The sequence below is a fragment of the Acinonyx jubatus genome, chromosome F2, assembly GCF_027475565.1.
Source record: "Acinonyx jubatus isolate Ajub_Pintada_27869175 chromosome F2, VMU_Ajub_asm_v1.0, whole genome shotgun sequence".
NCBI lineage: Eukaryota > Metazoa > Chordata > Mammalia > Carnivora > Felidae > Acinonyx > Acinonyx jubatus.
The window spans coordinates 57,817,113-57,832,248 of NC_069394.1; the positions used below are offsets into that span (position 1 = coordinate 57,817,113).

The 15,136-nt window shown below is 41.6% G+C and overlaps 1 protein-coding gene across 3 annotated transcripts in view; it reads right to left on the minus strand.

Annotated features, from left to right (window-relative positions):
• HNF4G (hepatocyte nuclear factor 4 gamma) overlaps nt 1-7,444 on the minus strand; it is a 127,092-nt gene extending 119,648 nt beyond the window's left edge. For 2 of the 3 annotated variants that reach the window (XM_053208007.1, XM_053208008.1), the window contains exon 1: nt 7,154-7,444. The gene's annotated coding sequence lies outside the window, so the exon portion shown is untranslated. The remainder of the gene's footprint in view (nt 1-7,153) is intronic. The other variant, XM_027064352.2, reaches the window with a different exon arrangement.
• Between the last annotated feature and the right edge of the window lie 7,692 nt (nt 7,445-15,136).

The following is a 15,136-nucleotide window of genomic DNA, read 5'->3' on the forward strand; positions in this document are numbered from 1 at the left end:
CACTGACTGGGCCACCCAGGTGCCCCTACACTATTCTATTTATATATTATTCTGGAAAAGGCAACACTGGAGATAGAAATTACATCATTGGTTGCTGTGGAGAGATGGAAGGGGCTGTCTGCTAAACGGCATGAAGGAATTTGGGGTAAAGTGGTTACAGAAATGTTCTATATCTGCATTGTGGTAGTGATTGCACGATTGCATACATCGGTCAAAACTCACTGAAAAGGATGGATTTTACTCAATGGAAGTTCTATCTCAATACAATTATCTCAATGTAATTATATCTCAATATCAATAGATTATATCCCTCTTAACTTAAAGATAAAGGATTACTATGTCATCTCTTGTGCAACCTACTCCAGGAAAAGTTAGTGGGCTTTCTGGTAGGTTTCTGTAACCCTTCTCCGGTACTCTATATTTGCACTTATCACAGGAATAGTGTTTTTATTCGTATCCCCAACCAGACATGAAAAACTTAGGAGAGAATCATTTCCAGTCATTGCTTAATCCCCAATAGAGAATATAGTGCTGGAAAATCAGGTTTCTAACAAAAAGTTTAATTCTATTCTTGGTATTTCAACTTCCTCCTCCCTTACAGTTATTTCATTCAGTGAGCACATACTCATTAAGCTTTAGCTAAATGCCCAACTAAAGAAGTGGGCAAGAGCAATACGGTTCCTGCCCTCAGAGGCCCAACAATTGGTCTGGAAGAATGATCATCAAATATCCAAACACGATGTGTGATAAAGTTGGTAAGCATCACGTCAGGGAGGGAGCAAGATCCAAGGAAGTTGATGTATTGGATCAGGAGTCAGGAAAGATTTTGAAGGTGTTTTTTTAAGCACCGACCTACAAGATAAGTGGAAGTTGGCTAAAATGCTGAGGGAAAAATGATGGTGATGGTGGCTAAGAGTGCCAAAGAATAGAAGCAGCACCCTGAAGGCACAGAGTATGGTACATTTGAGGAACTAAGACATCTAAGACATCTATTCCAGCTGAAGGAAAGTAAGGGATCTCAAGAAAAGAGAAGTGAAGTTTTAACTGCAAATCATGGACCAAGTCACATAGCACTTCATGCTAAGGGCATTAAGAAGTTAACAGATTGTTTTAAATGAAGGGAAACATGGGGTGTCGGAGTGGCTCAGTCACTTGAGCTTCCGACTTCAACTTCGGCTCGGGTCACGATCTCACAGTTAGTGACTGAGCCCCGCATCACGCTCTGTGCTGACAGCTCAGAGCCTGGAGCCTGCTTTGGATTCTGTGTCTCCCTCTCTCTCTGCCTCTCCTCTCCTCGTTTCTCTCTCTCTCTCTCTCTCTCTCTCTCTCTTAAAAATGAATGAATGTTAAAAGAATATTAAATGAAAGGAAAACACAAAACAAAATAAAACAATGATCCAATCGGTATTCTCTACATCTGTCTAACTGCCACTTGGGAAACTGACTGGAGGCTGGTAAGACTAGGAAGGGAAAATGGTTGCTGCAAAAATTCAGGTTAGAAATAATCATTATTTTGCTGAAAATTAGCCTAACGTAGGGAGACAGTCCTCTCTGTAAGTACCTAACAATCTGACTCAAATGCTTCCAGTCAATCTTAAGGGAAAAAAAAAAAAAAAAAGAGGGTGAACTTTAATAACCCAACATACTTACATACTTTTGATGGCCCTTCAATGCCTAGAAGACAGAGCCCAACTCTTTGGCACCCAGTCACAATCTGGCCTGTGTGCCTTCTTCACGTCATCCCTGCCATACCACCTGCTCCAACTGTAATCTCCTCTGTCCCAAACACCTTTCTGATTCTTCCCTACTCAACAACTTCTAACCAGAGAATCATTAACTCCTCTCCAGGTTAGTCAGGCTAACTGTATCCTTTGTGTTTCCATTTTCCATGGTACTTCTACCCATTATACTAATGGAATAGTTGTCACCTTACATTATTGATGATTCTATGTATTTGTCTTCCAAGCAGATTATTTGTGTTTGAGGGCAGGGACACTACTTTATTTATATTTGTATTCCAGGCACCTAGTATGGTGTGTATAACTTAATGCCTGCTAAATTAACATATATCAACTTCATGTGCAACCTATAGCCACAATGTCTGAGCAAGAAAATGCAAAACAAACAAACAAATAGTGGGACAGATGTCATAATCTTAAGTATGCTAAGAGCATGAGAAAAACACAACACAGTATGTGAGCCTAGAGGAACAATACTCAAAGATTCAAAATATTAAAAATTACTAAGTTACTGGGCCCAGATGATGTGATTAGCTAATACTTTTAAATGAGATGAGGACATGGGGCGCCTGGGTGGCTCAGTCGGTTGAGCGTCCGACTTCGGCTCAGGTCATGACCTCACAGTTTGTGAGCTTGAGCCCCGCATCAGGCTCTGTGCTAACCGCTTGCTCTGAGCCTGGAGCCTGCTTCAGATTCTGTGTCTCCTTCTCTCTCTGCCCCTCCCCTGCTCACGCTTTATCTCACTCTGTTTCTCAAAAATAAATCAATGTAAAAAAATTTAAAAAAAAAATCTTAAAAAAAAATGAGATGAGGACACAATGCCTAGATGCTTATGTTGACTTTTTGCTATCATATATAACTGTGATTCTGCTATACTGAAATAGAGTATAGAGAAAGTATCAAACTTTCAAAAAATGAAATGCTTGGTATAAATAATACAAGCATTAATACCCATATACTTTGAGAGTAACGACTATTCTCATGTTACAACTTTTTAAACTCAGGCACAGAAACATTAAGTAACTTACTCAGGGATACAAAGCTGGCAGAGAGCAAAACAGATTTGCACACAGATCTTAATGATCCAAACTCCATGCTCTAATCACTGAACATACTCAGGGCAATCCCTGTACCCTGCTTAGCTAAAAGCACCATGAAGTCAGGAACTATGTCTATCTTATTCATCATTGTATCTCTGAGGCCTATTAGAGGACTTACCCAGGTCTCTAGGGCTCTATAAACTCTTGAAGACATACGTAATTTGTTTGTGTATGCAAATAGAATTTCTCTAGGGAGAAGGTCAATAAAAACAGGTGACACTTATTAACAACTTACTGTAAATCAAGTAGTGTTTTAGATGCATTACCTCATTCTATGAAAACAACAGCAGCAACACAGAATACATAGTGGGTACTTAATGTATGCCAAATCATTGTTCTAAATGTTTTCATGTATTAACATATATAATCAGTATACCAATTCTATAAGATAGGTATTATAATCCCATACACTTCAAAAATGAAAAAAGATGGACTTGCCCACGTCCCCTCCTCCCTACTCCCCTATTAGTAAATGGTAGGGCAGGATAAACACCTCTCTACATGAAACAAAGCCTTCTTTCTTGGCTTATATGTCGTGAGTTGGTCATCCTCAAAGACCTTCATGTCCATCAAAATGTTAAGAAAAATCACAAAAAAAGAAAAAGACAATGAAGTCCTTATGCATTTTCCAGAAAACCATCTTGATAAAACCAATGGTTTTCATGGCAACACAACATCAGAGGCTATGAGCTAATTCTCCCATGCAGAGATCATACTGTACCATTATGTATTAAATATAAGTTAAGAAGTATAGGCAATAGGGCAGATCTGTTCTTGAAGGTGTATCCATAATGAATGGGCACAATAGTATTGAGTTACAAAGGCACTTAGTTTCATGAGCACATCTGTATACATACAGCTCCCAATACATCAGGAGCAGGGTTTCTATGAGCCCTTACAGACTTGTGACTCAGAAAAGTACCTTCCCTAGGTAACACTCAGATGAAAGCAAAGGAACATAGGTTGGCCTGCAGGGTGGGATCAAGGTTTCAGTGCTCACGTCCCCTTCAGTTGGTTATCCCTGTGCAGTGAGCCACCCGATGACCCCGTAGAGCAGCCACTGTTACTCTCATGGCCTAGAGCCATGGAGACTGGATTTGAATCCCCAGTTTTATCACCTGGACATGTGTAACTTTAGTGGAGTTTTTAAATGTCTCTGTGCTTCATTTTTCCCATTTGAAAATGGGGACAATATTAGTATGAACTACAGAAATTTGTTTAAAGAATATACGAGAAAGAAAAAAAACGCATATAAATAACTTATAACAGTTTATAGCACATACTAAGAATTCAGTATTAGCTAAATATGTATATTACACATACATATAAGTATATATTATATATATTCTTGATATTCCTAAACAAGTTGTCCAGCTGTAAGAGTAAGCCATTTTTGAAACACTCCTTGTGTCTGTGTATGAGCTGATCAATATTAGCAGGTGACAGTTCCTATGTGGAGAGCGAACAGAACAGATTCTACCTGAAGGTATCATTGCACATCTGGTTATTTTGTTTGCATCTATAGCTTAAGGATCTAAAGCTATGATATCTCGTCTAAAATTGAGCTTTCATTTCCAGGAGTGTGAAACCTCTTTAACGAAGGTGGCAAACATGTAAGTCAAGAGCCAAAAATCCCAACAGCAGCTACAAGGCACACCAGAGCCACATGTTTGTGACCCAGGAATTCTTACTTACCATGTATCAGCATCTCTAGCCATTTAGTAAATGGAAAGATAGTAGCAAATGCAGTGGTATCATTTACAAGCTCAAAATGAGATGGTATTTTGAAATGCAGTCAAGTCCTTTCCTACTTTCTTATATTTTTAAAACAAAATTCTCAAGCTCTCCAAGTCAGATGTTCCAAGACTGGTTTATATAATTTCCAAATTATAAAACTCCAACAAGGAGAAATCAATTTTTCTATCAGATTGGCAACATTGTAAACACACCAATATTATCCAGTGTTGGCAAGAGCATAGCAAATACGCTGTGGGTACTTAAGAAGTTTCCTTGCAATATCTATTGAATTTGAAGTGAACATCCCCCTAGAGCCAGCAATTCTCTTCTCAGAATAAATCTTTGGCAGTACCCTTCCAAAGATAATGTACACAGACATTCACTGCATCACTATTTGTAAGATCAAGGTTTCAGTCCTCACTTCCCGCTTAGCTGGTCACCTCTGCGCAGTGAACAACCCTACGACCAAGTGAATATTCTGTGATATGGTGGCTGGCTACACTGGGTAGATACATTAAGAAAAGAAGAATCTTCATATATTGACAGAGAAATATTTGATAAATATTAACTGAAAAATAAACTTCAAAACACTAGTATGATATTGATATGAGCCATTAGCCAATCTTTTGCAATAATGAAAGAAAAATTCCTGTGGTCACACACATGAAGGGACACAAACCCAACTATCAATGGCAGTTACACATATGAAGTGGAATAGGGAAGAGGGTTCACTTTATATTTTACTATAATATTCATGTTGCTTTATAAGCAAGTACTATTTTCAGAATTCACAGAAATAACAAAAAATTTCAAAGAAATGGGGCACTCAAAACCAAAATTATTTGCATGACGGTATTAAAAAAAAAAAGCTTAGCAATCCCCCCAAAATTTGCACTGTCCCATATGCTTAGATAACAACTACAGAGTAAAAGGCTTAAAAGATCTTAATAGACCCATATAGTACTTTAAGCATTGTACTACCTTCCTAAAGCATGTTGAGAAAAATTACATATTTGCAGGCCCATAAATGGAGCTTAGGAGAAATGGAAAGAGAACAATGGCTCTCAATTTCCATTCCAGTTTTTTTTTTTTTTTTAAAGTAATCTTTACACCCCATGAGGGGATGGAACTCAGGACCCTCAAGACCAAGAGTCACATGCTCCACCAACAGAGCCAGCCAAGAACCCCTCTTCTCCACTTTGAAAAGAGAAAACTGAGTAGTTTAGCAACACTCACACCTCTGTCTCCTCTTCCCCCAGGGAGGAGCCAACCCTACTGGGCCACTGACTTCAACACACAATAATATATCAGGTGGCTTGATGATGTGTCCACAAAAGAGGAAAAACAGAGAAAGGTGTGGTGAGAGGGTGGGAACTGCGGGATTATTATGTAAAAGTAGGGATAGCAGGAGAGGAAGAGTATTTTAATGAGGAGTAAATGTTTGTGAAGAGGGAGAAGATACAGATAAAACGGATGGAAAAGTGGGAAAAGGAACAGAACAAAACCAGGAAATGTTGCTATCTATGAGGTGGTAAGCTTTCAGGACAACCCTTTAGGTTTAGAGCTTCTGTATTCTGTGCTCTCCAGCCCTTGTTGTCAAATGAAAGTTTACTGAAGACTGCAGGTTGGAGACGGGTCCTTGGACTTTTTGAGCAAGCCTTAGTAACAGGCTCGTCAGGTATGAAGCACATACTATATTCAATTCAAAGATCACATCACGTGCTGGCTTATTCTCCTTAGACACGGAAACACTCAAATGGCGCAGTGTTCAAACAAGCTTGCAAGGGCTCTCTGCCCAAAGGAAGCAAAATTGGTTTAGATAGAATTTTATATATTCATGTACATATATAGTTATACCTATCTATAGTTATAGATAGATATTAACTACAACTATTGATATATATTACAGATAACTATAACTACAGATCTATAGATTATCTATAGTTGTATCTATAGATCTATAGATTATCTATAGTTGTATCTATAGTTATAGATACAACTATATATGTATGTTTCCCATATAATCTCCCAGCAGCCTCACCGGAAGATGCCCACTCCCAAAACGTCTCTATGGGAGAACTGAGTGAGACTGGAGCAAGGCGTTGGGATGATGCTCCAGGACCAAGCACCTCCCCACAAACCTCTGGGGCCCGTAGATATCCATTTGCCCTGGCCTTGCCCCAGGCCAAGGTGGGGGGGGGGGGGGGAACAAAAACAAAACTCCACCGAAGCCCCCGGAGACCTGGCAACCATGTGACCCGCCGACGACACCAAAGCTTTGTCTCCCAAACAAATCCAACTTTTCTTTTACTTTTTCTGGGTGAGCGGCTTGCGCGTGCCCCCCACCGCCCCTCCTGCAACCCTTTCTTCTTCCCTCCACCGCAGGCTGGGGGAGGCCTCGAGGTATCTCCTTTCATCCCTGCCTGGCGTAGGAAGCCCAAGGCTCAGCCGCTCGCGGGCGGGCGCCCCTCCTTCAGCAGCCCGAGGGGCCCCGAGACTCCTCCCGCCCGACACCGGCTGGGGGCGGTGGACTCGGGCTCGGCCCCCGGCGCGCGCGGCGCGGGCAGAGAAACTTACCTGCGCGGAGGCGCTCCCGGAGCTCCCGCGTCGCAGTCAGCTGCGCCGCAGCCGCCGCATCTCCCGGCGGCACGTTCCCCCCACCCACCCCAGCAGCGGCGTCCCGTGCCGCACTTTTCCGAGCCTGGGAAGTTGGCTGAAAGCGCGGAGGTGGGAGGTGGGGGTGGGGCTGGGGGGAGCTGGGAGAGGAGGCTTAAGGGTTTTGTGGTTTGTTTGTTTGTTTGTCTTGATCTCTAGCAAAGACTTTTGACCGTATGCTGAAGGATATTAGTTTTGCTCAATGGCGACAAGGCAGCGGCCTGACTCTCACCGAACGATCGATTTACTAAACAAACTGAAACGTGGGTGGGGATGTTAAACAGTAACCAGCAGCCTCAATGAAAACTGAAAGCGGCGAGGCAGCCACCGCCTCGGCGCGCGCATTTCCCTGTTCCCAAGGCCCCTGGGTGACCGGCGGGCGGGCCAGCAAGCCCCGAACCCCGGCCTCCCGTTGACCGTAGTGGCTCACCGGGGCCTCCCCGAGGCCGCCCGGAGGTAACTGCCACACGCCACGTGCCTAAATTCCCACCATCACGGTGAGGCCCTCCAACGCTTGACCGTTTGGAGTCCTCGCCAGCCTCCCGCACTGGGGGAGCCCCACCAGCTTCCGCGCCCGGCCCGCACCGCGGGCACCGTCCTCTCCCGGTCACGCCTAGTCTAGGGCGGTGTCAACCTTGAGGCAGTGCGTTTGGACCGACGTTGGTGGAGAAAGCCTGCTGACCCCAGAATGCAGATATAATTCTGAGCCAATGAGGTCCAGAAAAGGGCCGGAAGTATTATTGAAGGGAACTGAATAGGTTCCTAGGGACAGCACTGCGGCCACACCACTAGGGGAAGCCGCAACCATTTCATTAATCTGCACCTTGGCCGCTGGGGTTAACTTCTGCCCGGATGGTTGTGGCCACCTTGCTCAGCAAGAGTTCTGGGAAGAGGTGGGAGACTAGTTTCCCCTTCCCCTGCCTACCCAGCCACCTGTGGATTCAGTCATTAAGTACCTCTTTACATATGTATCTGATGGAAAGCTTTCTTTCTCCCTCTCAAACCCTAGGCGCCTTCTCAAGCTTTAGACTTCACGAAATGATGCTCAGACCCTTTCGGCACTTGCTGGTCATCTGGGTCAGGCTTTTGTTCACTAGGCAATATAGCCCAAAAGCTGCGGCTTTAAAAAACATCTCAACAATTTAACTTGGTGGTTTCGGGAATGAATGACTTCAGGTCAAACAAGTAATTATCCTCATGAGATAAATAGTTACTTAATCCCTAAGGTTTTTCTTTTCCGACCAGGGGGGTGGCGGTTATTTTAAGACTGTAATAACAATGCCAAGGAGATCAAAGAGCTAGGTATTTTTTTCTTTTTCTTTTTAGATCGGGCTTACAAAACTTTCTCAGTTTCCTCCTTCTGAATCTCTTGCTCAAAGGCTCTTTTAAAAACAAGTAGTTGGTTGTTTTAGAAATCAGAACAAAGGAGAGAAATCATATACTATTTTCTTTAAATCGACCCTCTTGAGCAAAACACATTCTTTGGGTCCTTGTTGCCCACGCCGTGTGCAAACCGAGTCACCAAAGCGGCCTCTGTCCACGTGGGCTCCAGGAAACCGTCCAGAGACAGTTGAGGCAGAAGGGTAACAATGAACGGCTTATGCTTGTTACACAAGTCTTTCATAGGTGTGCTGTTTAAAGATCACCTGTGGACATTCTCCTTAAAAGTATTCCCACATCCTTAGTGAATATTGTCATATCATATGTGAAAATATAAATATAGTTCCCACAAAACGCTAACAGTCTGAAGACAAATTCTCCGTCCCCATTCACGGAAGCTTTAATGTTTACCTGACATCCCATCCGTTATTCCCAGCAGAGAAGCCATATTTTAGTTCAAGAGTCTCCGTTTACTTCACTACTAACAATCTGTGATGTGAATGGGTTCGGTTTGGGGTGATCGATTCATCATCGATGTGTAGTAGATTCACTGATCTACCAGGAAATGATCATCACCATGTTCTGTGTTCACAGTTATTTTGACACAACATGTAGAACCTTTGCCAGAGAATTTTGTCACAAGGATTTTGACTAGCGGTGAGAGAAATGACAGTGCAATTAAAGAAGTATAAACTCTGTTAAGACTTAGTTATTATTTAAAGGAAGCACTGCATTTGTTTAATTTAGAAAAATCTCCAAGAGTTTCTGTAGCACGGCCAAACCTCCCTCGCCCACTGCAAGAAGGGGGTGGCTTCAGATGACTAAACAAACAAACAAACAAACAAAAAAGGACCTTAAGAGCTAAAGGAAGGTAGGAGAAGTTGGCTCAGCAGTCTTTTCTAGAACAGCCAATGCCAACTGACAAAACTTTAGAGCATCACTTATATTGTCCCTGAAACTAATTTACTACAAGTTTTCATGGCATGGGTTTATGATGCTGAAAATGAAAAATGTGTTCTACAGAGAGTTGTCCCTGATGCATTGAGGAGGGTGTGGGAGGAACACAATGATAGAGAAGAGATAAGGATAAATGTTAAGGGAAGGGTTCTCAGAAGACAAAGTTCTGTTTCAATATTTAGCGTTTAGAAGGAGACTATACACATGTGTATTTGTCACATCTACTCTTTCAACCTAAAACTAAGCAGAAAATGTAGAGTCAACACCCCTTTACTTCACTTTCCTGTTAAATGTCTCATTTAGCCTGTTCTTTTTCCGCTTGGAACATCTTTTTTAGACCGTTGTCTTGTTTTGTTTTGTTTCTTTTTCCCAGCGGCACCTGATCATCTTGATAAGAGCTCCGGTTTTTTCCCACGAGCGGTTCTGATACTATTAATTAAAGCAGAAGCCACGGGCAGAGCTCTCAGGAGGTGGGGAGAGTGCCGGCAGGCGCGGGGAACCTCGAGCGGAAAAGTGCTCCAGATTTCAGCACTCAGAGACCCCATTTCGGAGGGCAGCTTCACTCCCCTCGCCCTGCACATAACCCCATCACAGGCCCCAAAGGGGAACTGCCCTCTTCCTCTCCACCTCTGCTGACCTGGTTAAGCACCAGCCCCTCCACGATCGCAGTCACACCCACACTGCAGCCGGCCATCGCACGCACGGGCGCAGTCAGTGGGGATTACCAACCACCCTCACGCGCGTTTGCACCCAGGATATTAAAAAAAAGAAAAAGAAAAAGAAAAAGGAAAAAGAAAGAAAAGGAGAAATCAAAAACTCATACAATTCTCCACCTGCTGGTCCTTTCTGGATTTGGGCAAAGCCCAGTGACCCCTTCCAAGGTCCTCGTAATGTAAAGGACCGCGGGCGGGATGTGGCCACGGGGACTCAGGTGAAATTAAAGACTCTGGAGCGGCGCTAAACGCGTCCCCAACAAAACCGTTGGAGTTGTGTTTGACCCTGGGGGCGAAAGCACCGGTAAAGCAGCCTACGCCAGAATTTCAAAAACTCCCTGGAGGCCACTGAATGTTTTATGCATCAGAAGAGAAGGCCGGGATTCCGGTCACTGGGACTGGGAGCGGGGGAAGGGCTCTGTCAGCAAGGTCGGGGGTGGGGGTGGAGGCGGGAACAGCCCTGAAGCCAGCGAGGCCTCGGGTGCAGGGCCGCTCGCTGCCCCCGTCCTTTTTAGGGAAAGAACAGCCTTTTTGCTCCCTAGAGCAGCCCAAAGCGAGGGCACAGATCGCCGGAGCTGTAGAGCTGCAGGCTCCCGCCCCCAGGAAGGGGAATGTTGAGCCATTTCATCTCCTCCGACCCTGCACAGTTAGCCTCCAGCTAGGTCTGCGCCTTGGGCCTAGAGCCGTAGGGGATTGTGACTTGGATTCCGGGCTTTGGTACCCTCGTCAGCTATCTGATTTGCCAGACTTTTCATGGAACACCCACCTTTAATGCCTTGAATTTAACGTGGTAAAACAAAACCAGTAGAACAGGCAGACTGAATACGGAGGAGGGATTCATGAGCATCTGTCCAGCAGCACCAACACCAACACCGTGCAGATAGATCCTAAAAAGCAACTTCCAGAACCTTGCCTGGCCCTTTTGGGGGAGTCAGGTGCTTAAAAACAGTTGGGAAAAGGCATGGCCTCCAGGGCTAGGCACCCTGCTTGGTCACACACTGATCCAGATAAAAATTAGTCTTTATTTTATGCTCAAGTCACAGACCAGGAGCACCCGGAGTAAGCCCTTGTAAGTAAGGCCACAGGAGTGTCTCCAGACTACCTCACCTGTGAACATAAATAAAGCCAACATTTCAGATATAATGTCTAAATTGAAACTGCACTGCTTGTGTTACTAATTTGGCTGAGACACTATGAAAATCCAACCTTAAATGATTCTCAGCATCAACCTTCCAAACGTTTTTCCCCTGCCAAAATAAAAAGCAAACTGCTAGGCTGGATCTCTTTTCCCCACCCCCTCTCTTTGTAGATTTCCTACTGAAGTATTGATTGCCAAGGTCTCTGCAAGATTTGCAAACTTTTACAGTCATTTATGGTGCGTGCAATAAAACAGAAGTGATATGAGCATGCTAGTTCAAGGTGTAATGCAAAGATGTATTTGGTGCCCTTGGCAACTATCTGTGGGACTTGTTTGTCTTTGCAGAACACGCCCTTCTCTGCAATGAACCCCTCTGTAACAAAGATTGGCCCTTTACATTTCCAAGGCCTTGACCCCTCAGTGGAAAGTCACACGTGTTCAAACCAGAAAATTTGATTATTTCAACTTCGTTTTAAACCAGGGGAAAAAAATTCTAATCAAAACAGTGGGGCAAAAAGAAAAATAATTTTTTTAACGTTCCCTACATCCCTACTATCTCCTATCATAAAGAAAAAAAAATCAATTACCAAGTTATAACATAATCTCTAACTGCCCCTTGCAAAACAGGGATCCACGGATCCTTCCACTGAGAGAAAAAAGGATTGAGATCATAGAGAGACAACACACTCTTTTAGGTTGTATGTGCCCAAAGGAGGGGAAAAAAATCTCAAACATTTTACATGAGAATACATGTCTAGTTACGTATAGATTTGTTGTTATATTTTAGTTTTATAGTTTTTCAATAAAGAAAACAAACATGCAAGAGGGCTGTTTTACTCTAACTGTAGATAGAAGCTTTATACCCCTTTACAGGTTTTACCAGTTCTTTTTTTTTTTTTTTAAGACTATGTGTAGGAGATGAGTGGGAAAAGTAAGAAAGAGTCTAATTTCTAAAATTTCATACTTTGAACCAAATCGGTTTTCTCATCTAGTGCTGCAAATAAGAATAGCAGACACATAGCTTCTGAAAGGTATTCAGAATCCTATACCTGCCATCTAGTGGGCATAAAAGAAAATGCTGATTGAAGACATCCTTTAAAGTCTCCTCTAGCTGTTTTCTTATTTGTAAACAAAACAAGTCTAAGAAATGAACAAGAAAATTTAAAGCTGAAGGAAAGGAAATAAATAATTGTATTATATTGGGGAGTCTGTAACATAATCATTCAATTGAACTCCATTTCCTTTTGTTTTTAGTAATCATTAAGGTTACTGAGCTTTGCTAAGATAATCATTTTATTATTATACTCGTTTTTCTTCTGTATATCCTCTTCACATAGATTTTATGTTGTTTTCTTTTGGATTAATCTCACTATCAGTTTTGGTTTCAGTTGATATTTAAATTTTTAAAAAAATTGAAAAGGAAGCTAATATCTTTCCTATTTGGATTCTTAAATTAACATCTTCCATTTTGCAAGACAATAAGAGAAAAGAAAGGAAGGAAAGAAAAAAAATAGAGAAGATAGAGTTAATTATATTTATACACTTGCTTTTGATGCCTTGTTACAAGTATTATACTTCTCTAAAAACTGATTTCACAAAGTATCAAAAACAGGACAGGTTAAAATCTATTTGGTTATGGCAACTTATATTTTCTTGAGGTTCGCACTATAAAATATTGAAAAAAAATTTTTACATTGAAAGTTTTTGACAAGTAAGTTTATTGAAAAAAAAAAAGAAAGTTTGCTGAACAGAATAGTCATTAAAAGGTCATCATCATATTTTAATGATAGCTGACTTGTGTGTGTGTGTGCTTACATTGTGCCAGGCACAGTTTTATGGGCTTTCAGTCAGTTAACACTTGAGTGCTTACAACAACCTTAGAAGATTTGTATTATTAACACAATTTTATAGGTGAGAAAGCTGAGGATCAGAATTATAAAGCTGGTAAGTGCAGAGCTGATCTGGTTCCAGAGTCAAGGCTGGCATCTTTCAGGTCATACTGCTTCCCATAGAGAAAAGTGGCAAGAAGAGACCATCGAAGTTCATGTTATGGGATGGAGTGGATATGAAATACATCCAAAAGAAACATTTGTTTGAATGCTAAAATTTGGTCTGCAGAATATTGGACATCCAAATGAAAAGAAAAAAAAAATTAGCACTCACAAACATCAAGTACTAAAAAAACGTATTGTTGTGAGTAAATAACATATTCATTCACCTCATTTGTTGAGTATAATTTTTGACAGATATGCAAACCTTTTCTGTAGATTTGTCCTATAGTTTATGTCCACAGGTTCCTTAATTTCAAGTAATGAAGTTACCAATGCTAAGCAAAACTGCATGAAAAGCCCTCCAACATACTGCCAAAGATTTATCCCTGAATTTAACTGGCGTTGTCAGCTCAACTATCTTCCTTCCTTACCTCATGCTAATTTCAAATTTCATTTCCTAAACAAAACGTATATACATTCCAAACATACTTTATCTTTTTTCTAATTACGCAAAATATTCTCCTCTTTTCAGGGCAGCTACTTTATAAGTATGACTTAGTTCAGGAGTCAAGAATCTTAAATCATCACAATGTATTCAAATTCTCTGCATATGGCTGTGACATGAGAACGAGGTTGGTATATTGGTCATTTTAGAAACTGTAGATGAATGATTAGTCTTTGATCCAAGGTGTGTCCTGCTTTGGTTTGTTTGTTTTAATCCCTAAGATTTGAAATATTAATCATTAAGTAGCACTGTATTACCTAGGTATGAATTAAAAGTAGTGAATGTTTTCAAAAGCTGATAGCAGCTGGCTTGGGATTCCTGCCATGGTTTAATAACTCACAAATGAAGTCACCAGTTCTGCCTTCCTGATCTCTTGCATACCTCCAATCAAGATCAGACAACAAATAAAAGCTGGAGACTACAGCAGTCAGGCCCTTTGTATTTCTCCTGTGTATCCATGTAGATCTAAGTGCACCTTCCCCTTCCCAGGAATAAATACTGATATTGTCACAGGAAGAAGAGATTCAGCTCTCCTTTAAGGTTAATCCCATCACGTGTGTTCTTGATCCCACCCCTTCCTGTCTATGCCTGGCCTGTTCTATCAATTACTTCTTTTTCTTGTATCTTCAAACTCTGTCTCTCCAGTGGCTTCTTCCCTGAGGGCTATAAATATGTTTGTCTTACCAACAAACTAAAAAGTATGACAAAAAGAAAAGGAAGGAAGGAAGGAAAAAAGGAAGGAAGGAAGGAAGGAAGGAGAGAGAGGGAGGGGAAGGAAGGAAGGGAAGGAAAGAAAAAGAAAGAAAGAAAGAAAGAAAGAAAGAAAGAAAGAAAGAAAGAAAGAAAGAAAGAAAAAGAAAGAAGAAAGGAAGGAAGGAAGAGAGAGAAAGAAAGAAAAAAGGAGAGAAAGAAAGAAAGAGAAAGAAAAACAGAATTTGCTTTCTGATGAGCATTCACTCATTGTTATGCACATTGCTTTTTCTGTAAATGAATCTTTTCCTGTAGCCCCCTGTCAAGCTCCCTCCAACAGTCTATCAGTTTTCCTGTCTGCACTACCTCAGTTTCCTTATATATATACCATGCTCATCTTATTTCTTCATCCCTTGAAGTTAATTTTTACATGTCTTTAATCTTGAAAACAGGTTTTGTGACTATTAGCAAATAAATTTGGCTTTCCCTATTAGAACGTTTTATTCTTCTATTATTATGTAATATGTATTT